An 18,633-nucleotide genomic window follows, 5' to 3' on the forward strand; every position below is an offset into this window, starting at 1 on the left:
TACTTGACATTTCTGAGTTCTGCTAGTTGTAGTCTGATTTCTTTCAGGGCAGAATGCGGTGGGCCTGGGTGGATGAGCATAGCTGTTCCAGGCCCCTCTGCACTTTCCATTTTCTGAGAATTATTCGTGATGGAATATATGGGACCTCTAGGGCTAGCAAGGCTCCTAACTGCCCAGGTGGTTTTCCATGGATTGGCCTTGGTTTATGGTCTCAAAAATTGCAAGGACCACATCCCTGCTTCTCAGCAGTGTTTTTCAGAGTGAACACGAATTACTTATTTATAACAACGGTAGAGTGCTCTGTGTACCCTATTTCCACACTCAGTGATGCATTGTTTTTCCCGCTGAAAAGCTGAATCGTCAATTTTCGTTCCCTCCAGACACTTCTTTCATCATCAAGTCTACTTGGTTGTCCTTTCCAAATATATCTGTCCCCTCTTTTTTGTAAGTTGTATTGTGATCAGCTGACTTATTAAAAACTCACACTTGGATTATGTTAATAAATTGCAAAATGGCCTTCCCAACTCCAGCCTCTACCACATGCATCTTACACTACCAAATTAAACTTCCCCATTTCTGGCTTCACTGTGTCACTGTGTCACTCTCCTACTCAGGAACCTTGAAATTGTTTTAGCCCATTTCCTGAGAATGGGCAAAAATCAACAAGCTGATTTTAAAATATTCAGGAATTTGTGGCTTGTTAGCTTGCAGTCAACCAGGGTGGAAGTATTTACACCATGGAAATCAGCAAATGCTGAAAATCAGGGTTTTTTTCTTTTCTCTTGTGTGGATCAGTTTCCCTAAAAATACGCTAGATTAAGTTGATGCTTCTTAACTCTTTGTCCTTTCTTTCCTCTTCACCCTCTGTGAAACTCCTCCAGCAAGTATGCTGACCTTCTGCCTGCTCTCCTGAGCCCTGGCTCCGTGCCTCTGCAGACAGCAGCTCACCCTGTTAGAACAGCATTTCCCTTTTTCACTTCTACCTCTTATTTTCTTCCCAAATCCCCCCAATCCTTCGAGGTTTATTTAAAGACCACCTCTTCACGTATTGACACCAAGGGGGGAAAATGGTGGTGGTGGGGTTGGTGGTGTGATGAACTGGGAGATTGGGGTTGACATATATACACTAATATGTATAAAATGGATAACTAATAAGAACTTGCTGTATAAAAAATAAATAAAATAAAATTCAAAAAAAAAAGACCACCTCTTCCACAAAACCTCCTTGCCTGTTCCAGTCTGCCTTGGTCTCACTCTCTCTTCTTCCTCTGTGGTCCTTCTACCAGATCAGCAATAGACAGAAAAGATTAAAAAAAAAAAAAAAATTAACTTTTCATGGTTTCCCCACCAGATTAAGGCCACAGGCTCTCTTGTATTCTTTTTGTATCCATGTTGCGCCTGAGTGACCAGCAAAGTTCTAGGCACATAGTAGGCAGTAAATAAATGCTGAACCAATACCATAGTAAATGCTTTGTAACAACAGTGAACCATGAGAGTCACATAAAGACCTATGAACGTGATTAAAAATTATTATTATAAGTATTACACACATACACATTTATTCAGTTCCAAGGAGGAGACCAGATGAGAATATCTTGTTTCCTTATCTGAAAACCAATAAGTAAGAGTACTTTTCTTTGTCCTGGCTTCCTGGTTTATCTCAAACAAAGAAGAGGAGCAAAACAGATATAAAGGAAATTGCTTTGTGGCTACAGTGTAACCGCTTCAAAAAAATGGCAAAGTCCTGTTCATGGCCAAGGGAGAGCTACCAGCTCATCCATAGACAACTTTTTCTTATTATGAAACCCAAGGGAGAATGGAAGCAATTGAGTTTTCTAGATCTTTTCCTTCCATAGCTAAGCAGATAAAGAGTATAGAATTTTTTTTTCTGAAACCTATAATGAAGTTCCTTACCAGTGAATGAAAAAAAAAAAATTTCTTAGAACACTTATACCTATTCAAATATACTGCAGTGGTTGTTAATGTTGCTATGATTAAAATGTATAAATCTCTCTGTTGTTGTTGTACGCATGCGTTGTATCATCAGCTTTGCCCTTGTGTTTTTAACTCTGTGATCTTGGGCAGCTCTTTTAATCACTTTGGGCCTCAGTTTTTTCTGTTAAATGACAGATTGGTTGAATATAAGATGGCTGAAGTCTTTTCTAGCTCTAACTCTGTAAGATTGTGATGTGGGTCTGAAGGTCGGGAGTGTTCACTCGGTGATGGGGTTTTAAAATTCTGATTTACAGGGTGGGAAGAGTGACCTTGTCGTCCTAGATTAAACATAATGGAAAGGATCCTCGGAAATCTTAGCACTGATACATCGGCATACCTCTAACAGCCCCCTCTCCCCACACTGCTGTCTCTCTCTCTCTCTCTGTGAACACTTCTGGGCTTGCCTGTCTGTCTCTTGCTCTCTCTACCTCTCTGCCACACAAACATGTACACGAGAAGTGTGTGCAAGCCGGTGAGAGTGAGAAACACTGTGATGGGCTGAGCCCAAGGCTCACCCTGTCCTGTAATAGATTTCAGCTGCAAGAGCAGAGGGCATGGCTTAAAGAGCGCTCCCTTGAAAACAGTTGCGGGGTGAGAACAAGCGACCGAGAGCAGCCAGTGAGAAAATGATCTGAGTTGACCCGAGAGAAGTACCCAGCAGGGGCTGATGCGGGGAAATGAAGTTCCTTCTTCTCTGACTCAGAGCAGGGGATACGAGTGACCTGGCCCAACTGAGAGATCTCTTCCACACCAGCGGATCCTGTACTATTAATATCTGCCAGCTGCAGGCCCAGAGCATCCCCCTGCTGAGATCAAAAGAGTTCCTATCTTAGCTGGAACAAGGTCATCTGCACAGGGCTGTAAAAGCGAGCCCTGGCTGGCTGCGGGGACCTCGACGGGGGAGGAGAAGGCAGGAGATGGGGAGGTGTTCTCTCACGCTCCTTTAATCTCGGCTGACCAGCTGTTGCCCTCCCAGTGTTTGTAAAGTTGAGAGTTCTTTGTTTTTGTGTTGCTGGGGCTTTTTTTCCTTATTAAATTTGTGCCTGGGTTGTTGCTTGGATTATGTAGACCCACGTTCACTGCTAGGGTCCACGGTCTGATTCCCTTCGAGGATTCATTCCCCCAGTGAATTATTCAGCTCCCAGTTGGGAGAGCCAAAGAAGGGAGAAGTGGGCACCAGAGGACTCTCCCGACATTGCTCCTACCCATAAGCTTTGTGTCCTGGGAAGGCATGAGAGGGCAAATGGAATTTTTCCTATTTAGTTAAAATAACTCCTCATATGTGCAAGTGTGCTTGTCAGTTTTCAGCATGCCTTTCACAAACATTCTTTTCTTCATGTGGGGGAATGGACCGGCTGAGACTTATGCAAATTGACCAAAGTTATATTGTGAACCCAAGGGCAGAAATCAGGATTTTTGACTTTATGATCTACATTGTTCTTGACCAGGCACCGTGTGTCAAACTATTTTCTTCTTCGGTGTTTTGCTCTGTTGACAGAAACTCAGGCATGTAGGTTATTATGAAGTTCAGTGTCTGGTTACTTACTAGGTTATTGTGACTGTTCTGTGACCAAGGACATGTTTCTTAGATGCCCTTGACATTTCTTCCTGGTGGTCATCGAAGATGCCAAGGATGATGGGATCTCAGTCATAGAGAACGCCTCTTTGCCTCTAGTGATCGGTAGAGAAAGGATCTAACAGTCCAGCTGGCCTAAGACACCAGGTCCTATTCTCAGGTCACCCGGGATTTGAGCAGAAAGGACTGGCTGAGCCCCCGTCCACCCAGGCACAGTTGGTAGGTGAGACTGACGTGCGGTGACAGTGGGCCCTGTGCAAGATCGAAGCTTCGTTCAACCTAGATCATTGGCTATCCTTCCTCAGATAATTTACTGGGATAGCAGGCACTTCAGCGTGGTGACGCGCCCATTTTAGGAGCCTAGGGTGGCACTTAATATCCTTTTATCTGTAGTAATAGTTTTTGGTAGATGATAGCCTTAAAAAACTAAAAATTAAAAGTGCCTGGATGGGTCAAGGAAAGAACACAAGAGGAAAAAGTAGTATTTACTAGAACCAAGAATGGTTTCTAGTTTTAGTATCGGAAGCCTTTCTATTCCAGTAGAACTGATGGCTGATTTCATGTGTAAGAGAAGGTATTTTGGGATTCATATTCCCTAACAAACCATCCCTGCAAAAAGCTGGAGTCCATTTGATAGATTATATGCAAGTGCGTGGCTTGTGTCTCTTTTAAAATAAATTCAACAAGCAAGAAGAGCTCAGAATGGTTGGGACGAATCAGGGACTCATGGTTGTGAAAGAGGCAGACTTCAAAGCGTGGTGTGAATTTTCAAGTTTTATTTCCACTCTTGCTTTCCAGCTGGATCTGCTCTGGATTTACTGCAGGATGTTTGAAAATGTGGCTCCCTGCTAATCTCAGACAGTTGCTATGATCAATGGTTTCTTTCATTTCCGATAAAAAACACTGGTGTTTCTGCTTAAATTGTGTGTACTTTCAGCTTTATTATTATAGTTGTAATTTATTGTCCAGCATTACCCAAATTTGTAATCCATTAACCACAAACTTTGGGGTAGTTTGGTCAAGTTAGCAGGACTCTGTCCACACTTTGGCTCCAAAGCCCTGCATAGCCCAACCTCAAACTAAATGTTCATTGGTTTGGGTAGGACCCTGTGCAAATGAGTGTGGGCGGAGCAGCTGTAAAAATCCACCTCTTGGGGGCATGGTGCAGGTTGGTTACAATTAGTGCTTTGAAAACATGAAATGTCACCATGTGACTTCAAGGTTAATATTAACAATGATGATCAACATTGTGAACATTAGCATTTCCATAGTATTTAAAAATGTCTTAATGTGATGAATCATTTAATCCACCTCAAGCAAGTGAAGCATGAAGGCGAGAAGGGAGTTGCCCAAAGGCCACACAGCAAGTGAGAGGTGGTGATGCCGGGAACAGAAGCCAGAGCCCCTCCCGTGAGATCCTAGATTTGCACACTGCTGCCTCTTAGGAGGGAGTTTGGGATAAAAATACTTGTGTCCTAGTGACCTTTCAGTTTTTGATTCCAAAGCCACAGACACATATCAACACACACAACTTCACATGCTTCTATTCACAAGGGGATACACACCTACCCGTGCCCCACTCCCCCTAGTATTTAAGAATCCATGGCCCTTAGCTGGGTATATACCACTTCCCGCAACGGTTCAGATGCCATGAAAGGCCTAATTTATAGAAAAAGCGTAGAAGATTGAAATACCACCCAAACCCTGTAGCATTTACCTAAAGAAAGCCTAAATGTTATGTGAGGTGCGGGCCACTAGAGTTGAGCAGGGAATGGGCACAGCCCACAAACATCTGAAAAGCTGTGGATCTCACAAGGGAGAGGAACTTGTTGAGGATTTTCAGCCGAGAGGCCAGCGGGCAATAGAACCACGGCCAAGGGATCAAAAGGAGAAAGGAACAGTGAAGTCAAGCACCAGGAAGCATTTCTTGGTCAGGAGTTCTGTTTTGCTAGTGAGAGTTTGCCAGAGAGACACATTTGAAGCAGGAGGTGCATTAAGATCAAATGAGATGAGAGCCAGAAGTTTTCTTCGGGAAGCGGTCTTTGAGGCGGTTCGTGGGAGGGCAGGGTTAGCTGTTTTGAAAGTCTTTTCCCCTCACCCTCAGACCTCTTCACTATTTAGGATTTACTGGCTCATTTCCCAGGTCTACACATGTTCCTGTTCACATCTCAGTGTCATGAAGGCAGAAGGAACGAGAACACCAAAGCCAGTTTTGCCAGTTGCTTCAACTACAGAGGTGGCAGGGCTGGAAGCCCAGAGAATGGGATGCCAAGAGGGGGTGTGAACCCGGAGGTCTTCAAATCCAAAGGATTCTCTGAGAAGAGATCCTTGTTTACATCATCGAAGAGAATTCTATACCAAAGATGAGAGGCGTCCAGGTCAGCAATCATAAAGTAAAGAATGGCTGGTTTCTAGGAGTGGCGCCAGGGGATAACTTAGTTTGTGTTGTTATGTGGCAGGAAAGACTTTCAGAATGCATTGGTGATGTTTACTAGGATTTGGGGAGGATTGTAACAAGGTCTGGCAAGGTGGTCTGGCCCAATGACAGTCCAGCTGAGCTCCGACCTAGGTTTGGATGTCTCTGAGGGCTTTGCTTTTCTTCCTTCTTCTGATAAGTCACTCGATAAAACTATATTAAACTGTATTTTATTCAGTCAGACTGACTTTTCCTGTGCATTAGCTGCATTCCTGCATATTTCCAACTATTCCTGCATAGTTTTAGAGCTATGGTCCCTCCAAAAAAAACACTTTTTGGCTAGATGAGGAGACCTTTAAGTGCCTTCCAGCCTGATGATTTCATGAGTTGTGGAGCCTCTACTATATGCATTATGTTAATGTTACCGGAAATCCAGAAATGAGCAAGATACGGTCCCTGCCCTCAAGATATTTATGGTGCAGTTTGAGAATCATTCTAAAGAAGAACAGTATTAGGTAGAATGTGTGCAGTGCTTTAGACAAGTATGGTATGGACCAAAGTCTCCGGGATTCAGGAAGAAGGGAACTTCTCTTTCAGCAAGGGGAGATCTGAAGGGTCCAGGGAGGAAGGTGTAAGAGATAGGCCTTGAGGGATAGATAGGATTTCAATAGGCAGAGGAAAGGTCAGGAAATGCTGAGAACTAAGGCATTAAGTTCAAAATAGGCCTTTTCTGCCCTTATCTCCTATCTTTATCCTCCTCTTCAAACCTGTTCCAGCTGTACAGCCCACTCCCTTGTTCCTTAGGCTCTGGGCTTTCTGCCTCTGGTCTTTCACACTTGCTCTTCCCACTGACTGGAGCGCTTGTCCAGAACTCCCCTTGACCTGTTGCCTCACTACCTTCAGTCTCACTCAAGTGTCATCTTCTCAGAGAGGTCTTCCGTCACCTCTCTATCTGAGATGAAACCACTACCTCCATCCCAGCCTTCTCTATCCCCTAAGCCTACTTGATTTTCTTCATTGCCCTTATCACTACCTGATTTTATAAGTTTATTTGTTTATGAGTTTATGGTCTGCCTCCTTTGCTTTCATATCATCTTCTCAAGGTCAAGGACTTTGTCTTGATCACCCCTGTATCCCCTAGTTGCTAGAGGGTACTCAGTAAATAACAGGATCTGTGTTGTAGGGAAATGTAGCATATGTTGGGAAGGCAGCAAAGGAGCCCCATTTGCCTGGGGTTTTAGGGTAAATATAGGAGGTCATGCGCAATAAATTTGGAAGTAGATCGGGGCCAGACTTTGAATGCCAGACTGAATTAAGGTTTTGTGATAGAATGATCATAATATGTACTCTGAAGGCTGTCGAGATGAGATGTGTAAGATGGCTTAGGGATGGGGATATGGGAGGTAAGGAGACAATGAACTCATCAAATATTTAGGGAAATGGGATACCCATTATGCACCAGGAACTACACTTAGTGCTAAGGATACAGAGATGGAAGAAATGATGTTCTAGATAGAGGATACATCATTACTAAAGATATGGTGGCAAGGGCATGGTCATTTGAAGAACTACCAGTCATTCCTTATGACTGGGAGTGTAGGGGGCACGTATGGGAATGCAGGGGGTGGGACTTGAGAAGTCAGCAGTGTGGATCATGGACATCTGGCGTGCCATGTTAGGGAGTCGATGATTTTTCCTGAAGCCTCTGTGAGAAGAATGTGAGGATGAGCCATTGGTAACATGTCATTTCCTTGATCAACATGATTGATGAGACCTATTCGACTGGCTGGGAGCGTTTCTCCTTCCTCCCTTATAGTTCCATGTGCATCTCTTCCTAAGCCACATGCTCAAAGGTGAATGATCTCCCTAGATAGAGTAGGGCTGTTCTTCAGTCAAGGATATGGGGTGGTAGTGTTTCCCCAACAGAACCCTCATCCCAGTGGTTCTCAAACTTCAGCATGCATCAAAATCACCTGGAGGGGTTATCAATACACACCTTGCTAGGCTCCCGCTCCCAGAGTTTCAGTCAGTCTTGGGAGGGGCCAGAGGATTTGCAATTCTAACAAATTCTCAGGAGTTGTTAATACTGCTGTTCTGGGGACCACACTTTGAGAACCACTCTTTATTCATTGAGTCTCTTGTCCATGTTAGGCATAGGAATACCACCAAGATGAATATGTCTCCATCTGAGCTCTCAAGGAGGTAATACCCTAAGAGAGGGGATAGGCATGTAGAAGGGATACCATCAGACTCACGGCGGCCACCTGCCTCCACTGGGTCACCAGCGGTGTTTTCTGCAGGCTCTGTCTCATGTCTGGGAGAGAGTATTTACTAGACTGTTTCAGGGCTGTTTTGGTAGCAAGAAACAGAAAGCCACTCAAGTTTGCTTAAAAAAAGTCAGGCCTACTTATAACTGTAGCTAACATTTATGGACCGTATATCATGTGCCTGGCATTGTACATCCTCTATCACATTTAATACTCACAACAACCCTCTAAGGCAGATGGTAATCATTATCCCATTTTCTAGATGAAGGAACTGAGTCCTAGAAAGCAACACAATTACGGGCAGAGCCAGGATTCCAACCCAGAGAGTCTGGCTCCAGAACTTACATTTTCATCCACTGAGTTCTTTTGTAAGGATAAGTTGGCATTCTCATGGCTTTGTGCAAATAGGAAGTAAAGTACAGCCAGATTACATGGAAATTGGAAAGGTTTAAACTTAGGTCATTCTCTTCATTTTTCTCATATCTGCCTCAGCTTTCCATGGCACTGAATGTTGACCTTATAAGCTGATCGGCCCAATTTACCTTTTCACACTTGCTAATTCCGTGGCTGGGTTATATTTTGGTCTAATCAGCCAATGCCAAGAAGTCGTATGATAAAAAACCTGGCCAGTACACCTATCCTTTCAGTAGGGTCCATGGATAAGGGGCATTTTCCCCTTATAAGATTCCTTTAGAAGGGTGTACCTATGGAGTGAGTGCCCCACTATAACATCTAGTTAAACAACTGTGTCCAACTGAGCAAGTATTTTTAATTAGTTTGCTAGTAAACACAGAGGTCTGTGTACCTTTGTCAGTCCCTCCAGTCACATCCATTCTCAAAATCATCTTCTTCTAGATCAGATTTTTGGTATTACCTCCCTATTGCTAGTCCGTGCCTTCAAGCCAACATATTATTTTTCTTTAAGTACAAACAGATTATTTTTTAAATTTATTTATTTATTTATTTATGGCTGTGTTGGGTCTTCGTTTCCGTGCGAGGGCTTTCTCTAGTTGTGGCAAACGGGGGCCACTCTTCATCGCGGTGTGCGGGCCTCTCACTATCGCGGCCTCTCTTGTTGCGGAGCACAGGCTCCAGATGCGCAGGAGCGCGTAATCGTGGCTCACGGGCCCAGTTGCTCCGCGGCATGTGGGATCTTCCCAGACCAGGGGTCGAACCCGTGTCCCCTGCATTAGCAGGCAGATTCTCAACCACTGCGCCACCAGGGAAGCCCTGTTTTTCTTTTTAAACATTTGAAAACATTTTCTTTCTAGTTCCAGTTCTGGCTCCTCTTTGATCTAATTTTTGTTATGCCCACAGTCAGCCCTAGAGTTTCTCTTCAGGGTGGAGAGAGGTCTCTTCTGTTTATTCAGAATTCACTTCCTACTCTAAACAGTTATTATCCGGTGAGATATGAGGCCTAAGCTTACCTGTGTATAAGTCGCCTCCTCTAGCGGGTCATATGGCAGGCCCGTTAGCACAGACTATATGTCTGTCCTGTGGTCAGCCATCATTTACCTCTGCTTAAGAGAAGATAAGGCAGAGAAGCCAAGATGGCAGCTGGTAACTGAAGTGTGTGCAGGAAGAACTCTGTATCTATCAGTTACATCCTCTCCATAATTTACAATATGCTGGAGCAAAACTACTCCCTACCTTCAGGAGAGGGTCTGAGTTTTACGGATGAAATGCAAGTGTGTGTGTGTGTGTGTGTGTGTGTGTGTGTGAGGGCTTCTTATGTTTTAATAGAAGACATTGAGGCCTTTTTAGGTTCTGATGTTGATTTTTCTCAGCCATCCTTCTATCTAATAGGCCCATAACAGCAGCTAAGAGAAACTAAGTTTCCCAGGAGTATTACTTCCAGCTATAGAGGATGGATGACACCCCAGGGGGCCAGGCATTAAGGAGACAAACTTTGTTTTGTTTTTAAATATAGTATGCGGGGAGGGATAAATTAGGAATTTGTAGTGTAGTAGTACACACTACTACAGTTTGTACTACTACACACTGTATAGTAGTAGTGTAGTATATGCACACTACTTTATATAAAATATATAACTGGCAGGGACCTACTGTATAGCACAGGGAACTATACTCAATATTTTGTAATAACCTATAAGGGAAAAGAATCTGAAAAAAATAGATATATATGTATATATAACGGAATCACTTTGCTGTACACCCAAAACTAACACAACATTGTAAATCAACTATACTTCAATAAAAATAAATGAATAAATAAATATAATGTATAGATAAATGAGGCTGGAAAAGCACCAAAATAAATTGTTTCTGAGTTGAGTGACAAGGAGAACATTCCCCCAAGAGACCACTAGACCAGAGATAGAATAGATCATTGACATCTTTAAAGGTAGAGCTCAGGAAACCAACATTAGTGAATAAGTGGCTGCCAGAGCCCCAGGTGGGAGCCAAAGCCCAGCCAGGCAGAACCGCCTTGCTCCTTCAGAGACCCAACTGGAACCAAGGGAAATAGCTTGCACTTTGACATGATAGTCCAAAATTAAGGTAAATCAGCAAGAAAATCTTGTCTTAGGGTCGTTACAATGTAAGCTCCCTGAGGAGAGGCATCTGTGTCTCTTTCGTTCACTGCTGGATCTCTAGAGCCAGGAATAGTGCCTGATAATAGTAGTTACTCCTTAAATATTTGATGAACGAATGAGGCACCTACAGCTACAAGAGAGACAATCAAAGAATGATTTAAAGCTTTAGACCTGTACTCACCTAAAAGAAGCATGAAACTGCCATTGTGATCTTTCTCACCGATATATCACGTATGCTTTAAAATTCCTACCAAGTGCAGTCAGCCTTAACTATGTGCCTGCACTGACTGTATTGATGAATAACAGTAGGCAGTGCAGGGAAAGTGTCAGAGAGGAAAGAACAGGGGCTCAACAGCTCTGCTTTGGAAAGAGGAATCTCCCACATTCACACAAGAGTGGCGAGTGAAGTACTTTAGTCTGATTTACCATAAAGGTGTTTATTAGGACTCTCTACTGGGTCCTGTGCTAGACAGATGGCTAGGGATACAGGGACAGAAGCTAAGGCTCTGCTGTTTGGAAAGCTCACAGTCAGGTGGTTGGGGAATCATGGTATGTGTGTATACAGAGTGTGCTATGATGCTCTAGGGTCGGGATTTTGCTGGGGAAGCACATAGGAGCCCTGGTTTGGGGCTGGGAGTGTTCTCAGAAGGCTTTTCAGTGAGGAGACACTTGAGTTGGATCTTGAAGGATCAGTAGCAGTTCCCAAGAGGAGGAAAAGGAGGGAAAGGTGCTCCGGGCCAAGGGAAAAGCCCATGTAATGGACAAGAGGCAGGATACCACGGGAGACCTGTGGGAGGTCTATTATGGCTGGCATGGAAGGGGGTGGCGAGAGGTTGTACGCCCCCTGAAATCTCCTTACAAATGGACATTAGAGAAGCAGTGTGTTTTAATAGTAGATAAAGCACTACATTTGGAATTAGGAGACCTGTGTTCAAGGGCCAGCCCTGCCGCAAACCCTCTGTGTTATGTTGAGCAAGTCACTTAACTTCTCAAACTTGAGAATTGGTCTAGTCTTTCAATCGTGCATTCATTCAAAATGGAACATGTATAATATGAAATGCTTGCTGGGGGTTCTGGGGTAACAAGAACAGTATCAGGCTTGGCCTCTGCCCTCTGGAACATAAAGGCTAAATCTCATTTTTGGCAGCCTTATCTGGTTGGAACCCTAGAATTCCTACATACTGTAATGAGCTAAACCTTACGTCTAAACTGGCTGTATGTGTTGTACTACAGTGGATAGAACAGGAAAAGATAAGAAAAATGAGGCCCACACGCATGAAACAGCTAAAGTCACACTACAGCCCAGCACCTAGAGAATTGCCAGGTTGAGGGAGACAGATTTTTTTATGTCAGAGGCAATCAAGGAAAGGCGAGATCATTGTGATCTTGTGGTGGCTTGGGCCACCATCTTAAGATATCAGGGCATAAAGACAGTGGACTCCCTGATCAATCTGTCCTGAATCACAGTGTGTGTAGGGCCCTCTATATCAGTCAACAACCAACCTCCACCATGGGGTTAGACCCACTTGCGAAGTGGTAGGCTGTAAATCAGCCCCACACTTACTGAGAACTTGCCAAGCTGGCCAGGGTAGCTTCATGTAGCTTAGCACCTGTGGTGGGTGGCTGTTTTTCTGGGGCAGCTGTTTAATGAGCACCAAATCAGATAAACTGCCCTTGGTTCCTATGTGCTCTCCAGACACAAACAATTGAGCACATCCCGCTGGAATGGTCCTGTTAGGGAACCTGGCTTTCCTGTGCTGATCATCTGGTTTTCCCACCCCTTGGGGCAAGATTTTGGAGAAGCTGTTGAAGCAACTTTGAGCAAGCTGTTAACCCTTTAAAGTTTAGCTCTCTATCACCAAATATATTCAGAAATGGTTTGCAGCCAAAGCCTTACTATCTATGGCAGTTTTAAATAATTATCAAAATCACTACTTAATTCATCTTGCCCTCTACTCAGGATTGGCTTAGAGAAGTAGGAGGTTACAATTCATGGATCCTTTTCTGGTTTTGTAACCAAGCTACACTCTCAAGTTGAGGCAATCACCTTGCCCTTCTTAGTTTATTCATTTGTGACCCGGGGTAAAACTGCCCATGCCTCACCTGGTTGCATTTCAAATTTTGTGAGAAATCTCTTTGCTTCATGAGAATGCACAGATCAGCTGAGACTAGCATGATTGATTCCAGACACGAATTAGAACAAGCCCAAGCTGAACAGCTCTCCCAGGAGAAGTCATTGGTTTGCATGACCCAGTATGGCCTTTGACCAACTGGCATCAGGAACCATGCTGGGCATGGAGGAACTCTAATCTTGATCTTTTGCCTGCCCTACTGATAAACATCCTTGCCATTAAATGTACCTGGAATTTGTGGAAAGTGTGTGTTCGGGAAATCTTTAAAAACACGTTAAGTCAGTAATGCTGTCTCTTTGGGAGGATGTACTTGCATGTCCTTAATGACCCAAATAAGATTCCAGTGGGAAGAGCCTGGCGGAGAAAGAGCGGGAGAGTGTGTGCTGATTTCTGGAGGACAGATGATGGTGTGCTGGGCTATGGATTTCGCCATCAGGAAAGGAATCTAGAAATGCAAGGAGACTCATGAGAAAGGAGGTGACTTCTGTTGACAGGTCACCATTGTTCAGACTCAGTGGTGATGGGAAAGGAAATCCAGAAACCTACATGACAGCTTCTCTCGGACGGGACGAAAATATTGATTTTTTTTTTTTTTCTAGCTGGAATTTGCCAGGGTCAGTTCACGTCTGGGTTTTCAGCACTTAATACAGGGCCCTTTTGTCTTAGGAGGCGGCTGGACTGGTTTTTCCTGCAGGCAGGTGCACAGAGAGCATTTATTGTAGCCTGAAACGCAAACACCAAGCCCCCAGGCCCTGATCCCCACACTCTCCAGCGTGGCTCAAGGAAGTAAAGTGAACAATGTCTCTTGCAACAGGCAAGCACTGTAAATGCCACTCCTGAATGAAATATTTCTTAAAACATTGTATCTGTAACTCGATCGTCTCTTAAAACTTAATTATATGTTAGGGAAAAGGAAGCCATTGGCTCCTCCAGCCGTCCAGGTTGAACGTGAGCGCACAATGGAGCATATCCGATTCACGGCCTGGCGTAGGTAATCAGATGAATATCTCCTGAATTGAATTTACCCTTTTGATACGGAGTCTTTCAGCTGCCTTGTTTCACATCTCCAATTCTGACAAAGCTGTGCGGCCTTTGAGTAATTTCCCTGAAATCTATATGCGGGAAGCCTGTGCTCTTTCGAACACTTTCTGGGACTTGTACCAATTAAATCTGTTTCTGGCACACTTTTAATGGCATACTTTCTCCTGAGTCAACAACCTCTCCAAAATCTGAGGTCATTTGTTTAATTTAAAAGCAAAGGTTATGAAACATCCATTTCAGGCTTCACCAGCCAAGGCCCTGCGGCTTTGAAAGGGGTGAGGAGACAGGGGAAAGTCTAATAAACTGGATTTCTTACACACAAAATAAGTTCATTACCGTGTTTCTGTGAAATCGGTATCAAGCGAGGTTTTTCCACACCCTCCCCGCCCACCTTGCCGTCCTTTTGTCTTGAAACACTTCCTCTTCTTCTGGGGCTCTCATGCTTGAGATTGAAGTTCACCCTCATGCTGTTGTTCTTGCAAAACAAACATCTGGAGTGGATTTTTGTCAGCTGGAGTTGAGAGAGAACTGTAAATGATGCAGTGATTTTTTTTCATGCTTATTAAATTTATTTATAGCCAGTCTGAAGCCAGGAAACATGTTTTTAAATGGCTAGAGCCCTTGATAGGAGGTGCTCGAGGAACAGACAGTGGATGGTATTTTTCCCCCTACCATTTTCTAAATAACTCAAGGGTAGAATTACATAATTCGCCATTTGGGTGGTTTTTTTGTTTGTTTGTTTTTTGTTTTTTCCTGAAGGACCCTTCATCAGGACATTTCGTGCATCAGAATTCTTCCATTGTAAAATATGTATGGAAATATGTTAATATAAATGTTTCAGACATTACATGAAAAAAAAAAAAAAAAAGAATTCTTCCATTGTATTAGCCTATCCAATGTGCCATTCTTTCTGTCAGTGAGAGAAAAGAGAATGTAACTGGCAGGGTGTTTCTGAGTAATTACAATCATGGAGAGTGAGTTTCTGGTTATTTGAGACATGAACCAGGGGCACAGGTATTTTCTTTTGCCACAAGAACACAACTTGGATACTATTCCTACCTTTTCCGCTCACCACCATCTAAAATTTTAAAAGCTGCCAAATCCTAAAGAATCTCATTCATTTTCTCATTATTTAAGATAATAAAAGGCTCCATGAGGGGCTTACTAAAATAATTTATGAAATACTTTGCTGTGCCCTTAGACCTTATTAAATCACAATGCCTCGGGGTTTATATAATTATTTAAGAAACAAAACCTTCTAGGAGAGGCAGAGTCAGATGATGATTTTTTGAGGTCCCCTTCCAGTTCTGTGATTAGAGATTATTCATTGATTTCTTTGATTTTCTTTCACTGTCATACAGGAAAAAAAAAAAAAAAAGCTGTTTGGGAATAAGGTTTGCTACCCACAGGCATTTTCTTCTCCAGAGAAAAGACTGTTCTGCTTCCTGCCACCCAAGTAAGCCATCCTCAGCCTGAACAATGGAGCTTAATGTTCTCCATCTTGCTAAGGGTTAGCCTCTGTTGTTAGGAAAGTGAATTGAAACCAAATGCACTTTCTATTGGAAAAGCTGCCATTGATCTCAGCTCACAGACAATATTAAGAGGGGAGGCGCTTATAAGACAGGGAAAAAATCCTCGCCGTTATATCCTGACACCACTTATTTCACTGTGAGGCCTATGAACATATCTTTGAGGCAGCGTCACTCTATTTTATGATGTTCCTGTGCCCCTTGAAGATTGGTGTTCCGCATTTAGTTCTTAGAAACGTTAACAGGTTATTTAGTGAACCGTCTTGCTAATGGACTGGGAAAGCTATTCTTACAGCAAGACCCTTCATTCACTAAGAGGGCATAAGATAGCTCATGTTCTCCACCGAGAAAGGCAGCTCTGTTTCATCTGCCTAATGAGGAAGCTTGCGAGGCACAGCACCCTCAGCAAATGTGGTGTCTGCTGCCCACTTTCCAGTTATTGAAGTAGAAGCCAAGTCACTGGCACCGGTACTGGCAGTGAAATGAGCCACAGAGAGGTCACCGCTCATCACCAGCATCACGATTCAGGGCCCTGGAGCAGAAAATGGCAGGCCCAAGGGTAAAGAACATTTATTTTCCAATCGGGAGAAAGAAGAATCACAGAGAAGTAGAGAGAGGCAAAGGGCAGAAGATGAATACAGCTGGACATTAAGCAACAGTGTATCTTCCAAGATCATAAAGCCAAACAGTTCCTGCTAGATTTAACTTTTATTATGTTTGGAGATGAAAATCTGAGGGTGGATAAAGGTGCCTGGAGATTTGCTGCTCTAGGCCACTCCATGCTAGGGGCATGGAGTTCTCAGTTTGCTCTTGGAACATTACACAGTATTTTCCTAACAACAACAACAATATTAATAAAGATAGTAATCATTTTTATTAAATCCTGCTAAAGAAGCATCTTTCAATGCAGTATTGTTTGCTATAAAACATTCCAGCTAATGGTAGGGTCAGGATCTCTGCTGGAGATGTGGTGAGGGACTGGACACAGAGCCGCTGGTATTGGACACTAACAGAGTTAGTTCCTCCAACCAAAAGAATGGATAATCGTGGGATATGGTTATTCTACCTATGATGCTTAGAGAATTTCAATAGAATGTCATAGTGTTGTATAAGGACTGTTTTTAGACTTACCAGGATGATGTATGTCAATCACAGGGAAACATAATTTGATGAATATGGAAGATGTTTTGTAAGGTGTTATTTGACTTTGCTATATTTTATGTTAGTTTGGAGCCATTGTCACACATGGACATTCTTTCGTTTATATTCCTGTTTTCTATAATTCAAGACCATAAAAGTAAATTAGTTTTTTTTTTTAAATTCCTGCCTCCTAAATAAGAGCTGTCACTTTTTTTTTTAAGTTTAATTTTTATTTATTTATTTATTTATTTACTTATTTATGGCTAACACAGCCATGCCCGACGGGTCCTCGTTTCTGTGCGAGGGCCTTCCCCAGTTGCGGCAAGGGGGGCCACTCTTCATCGTGGTGCGCGGGCCTCTCATTATCGCAGCCTCTCTCGTTGCGGAGCACAGGCTCCAGACGCGCAGGCTCAGTAATTGTGGCTCACGGGCCCAGCCGCTCCGCGGCATGTGGGATCCTCCCAGACCAGGGCCCGAACCCGTGTCCCCTGCATTGGCAGGCAGATTCTCAACCACTGCGCCACCAGGGAAGCCCCAGTAAATTAGTTTTGAATCAGTAAAGTCTTATGAGGATGCCCACACGTCTCCTGCATAAAATTCTTCCTCCTCTGGCATCTTCCTTTGGGTAGAAGTAAGATCAGATACCCTGTTAACTTCAGGATGGAAAGGATCACATCAAAACTTTGTGGGCTATTTCCCCCTCAGGTACCCAAAGCTGATTTCCTTTTATCACCTGATGAATTTTTAAATATTCTACTTTTTTGTCCTCTGTGCCTGTGCTTTTTATGAAGCCACAAAGCCAGAAAACTGCATGACAGATGTGATTACAGCGTTACTGGAGGAGAACGCCATACTGATGTCAGGCCTGTTGTAGGCCTGGGTACTTGAGGTAGGACCAGTCGGCTGCATGTGAGAGGGAAGAGGGCACTCTTTCGAAAAAGCAGGTCACCTTTCTCTCTAAGGAAAGCTAATTTGTCTGAAAACAAAAATAAACTCTACAGAGTGGTGAGCAGCCTTGCTTATTTGAATCAGGTTCCACCCTGTTCTCTGGTGTTTTCTCCCTTAACCCCATTGCGAGCCATTTCACTTCCTTTCTCGGAGGCTTTCCCAAGACACTGCAGTCAAGAGATGTTTTCGGCCACGTTGTCCTCCCAGCAGGGAGCCCCGTCTCTCTTCAGACAGTATATTGGAGATGAACCTCTTTAGAGAGTGGCCTTTCTTCCCTTGCGTCTTACCTCCTCATCTCCCACTTTTCCAACCCGTACACCTCATCTTTGTATGGATGGAACTCAGTGTCCAGAAAGTTTCTGTGAGTGTGGAGGAAGGCAGAGTAGTGTTGGTGCCACGTCAACTCTGTTAATTGCAGCCCAACATGTAATCCAGTAAAACAGAAAAAAAATGGACTTTGATCCATATCAGGAAGGACGGCGCCGTTACAGTGGAGAAGCATATGAGGGTGATGAACGTCATCCTCGGGGTGGTGTTCAGTGTCAGAGGTCTTAATGGGGCCAGCGACTGACACTCAGTGCTGGCATTTTACTTGCAGGAGTGATCGAGTGAAGGACTGTAATCATAATATGCTCACTACTTGCTATTGTTTTGTTTTAATATTCAACTATAGGAGTGTGTTAAAAGTTAAATGAACCCTGTGTGGCAGGGTTGCAATTTACTAGGGTAGTCAGAGAAGGCCTCACGGAGAAGGTGACATTAGAGCAGAGACCCAGAGGTGAAAGAAGGAACCATGGGGACATCTGGGGGAACAGCAACCCAGGTGGAGGGCACAGCATGTGCAAAGGCCCTGGGGTAGCGCCATGCCTGGCGTGTTGGAGGAACAGCGAGGAGGCCTGTTCAAGAAAGAAGTCAGACAAAATCAATTTTAACGGACTACCCATAGGCAGCTTTTTCTGAAGAGGAAATAATTGCAAAATAAAAAAATGAGACTTAATAAGTAGGCCATTTGGGAAGCAGGTAATGACTGTTTT

At 43.6% G+C, this 18,633-nt stretch overlaps 1 protein-coding gene across 4 annotated transcripts in view; it reads left to right on the forward strand.

The window, feature by feature from the left end:
- RAD51B (RAD51 paralog B) overlaps positions 1-18,633 on the forward strand; it is a 752,909-nt gene that overhangs the window by 470,888 nt on the left and 263,388 nt on the right. The gene's annotated exons all lie outside the window — the stretch shown is intronic.

This window comes from Balaenoptera acutorostrata, chromosome 3 (genome assembly GCF_949987535.1).
Source record: "Balaenoptera acutorostrata chromosome 3, mBalAcu1.1, whole genome shotgun sequence".
Taxonomy (NCBI): domain Eukaryota; kingdom Metazoa; phylum Chordata; class Mammalia; order Artiodactyla; family Balaenopteridae; genus Balaenoptera; species Balaenoptera acutorostrata.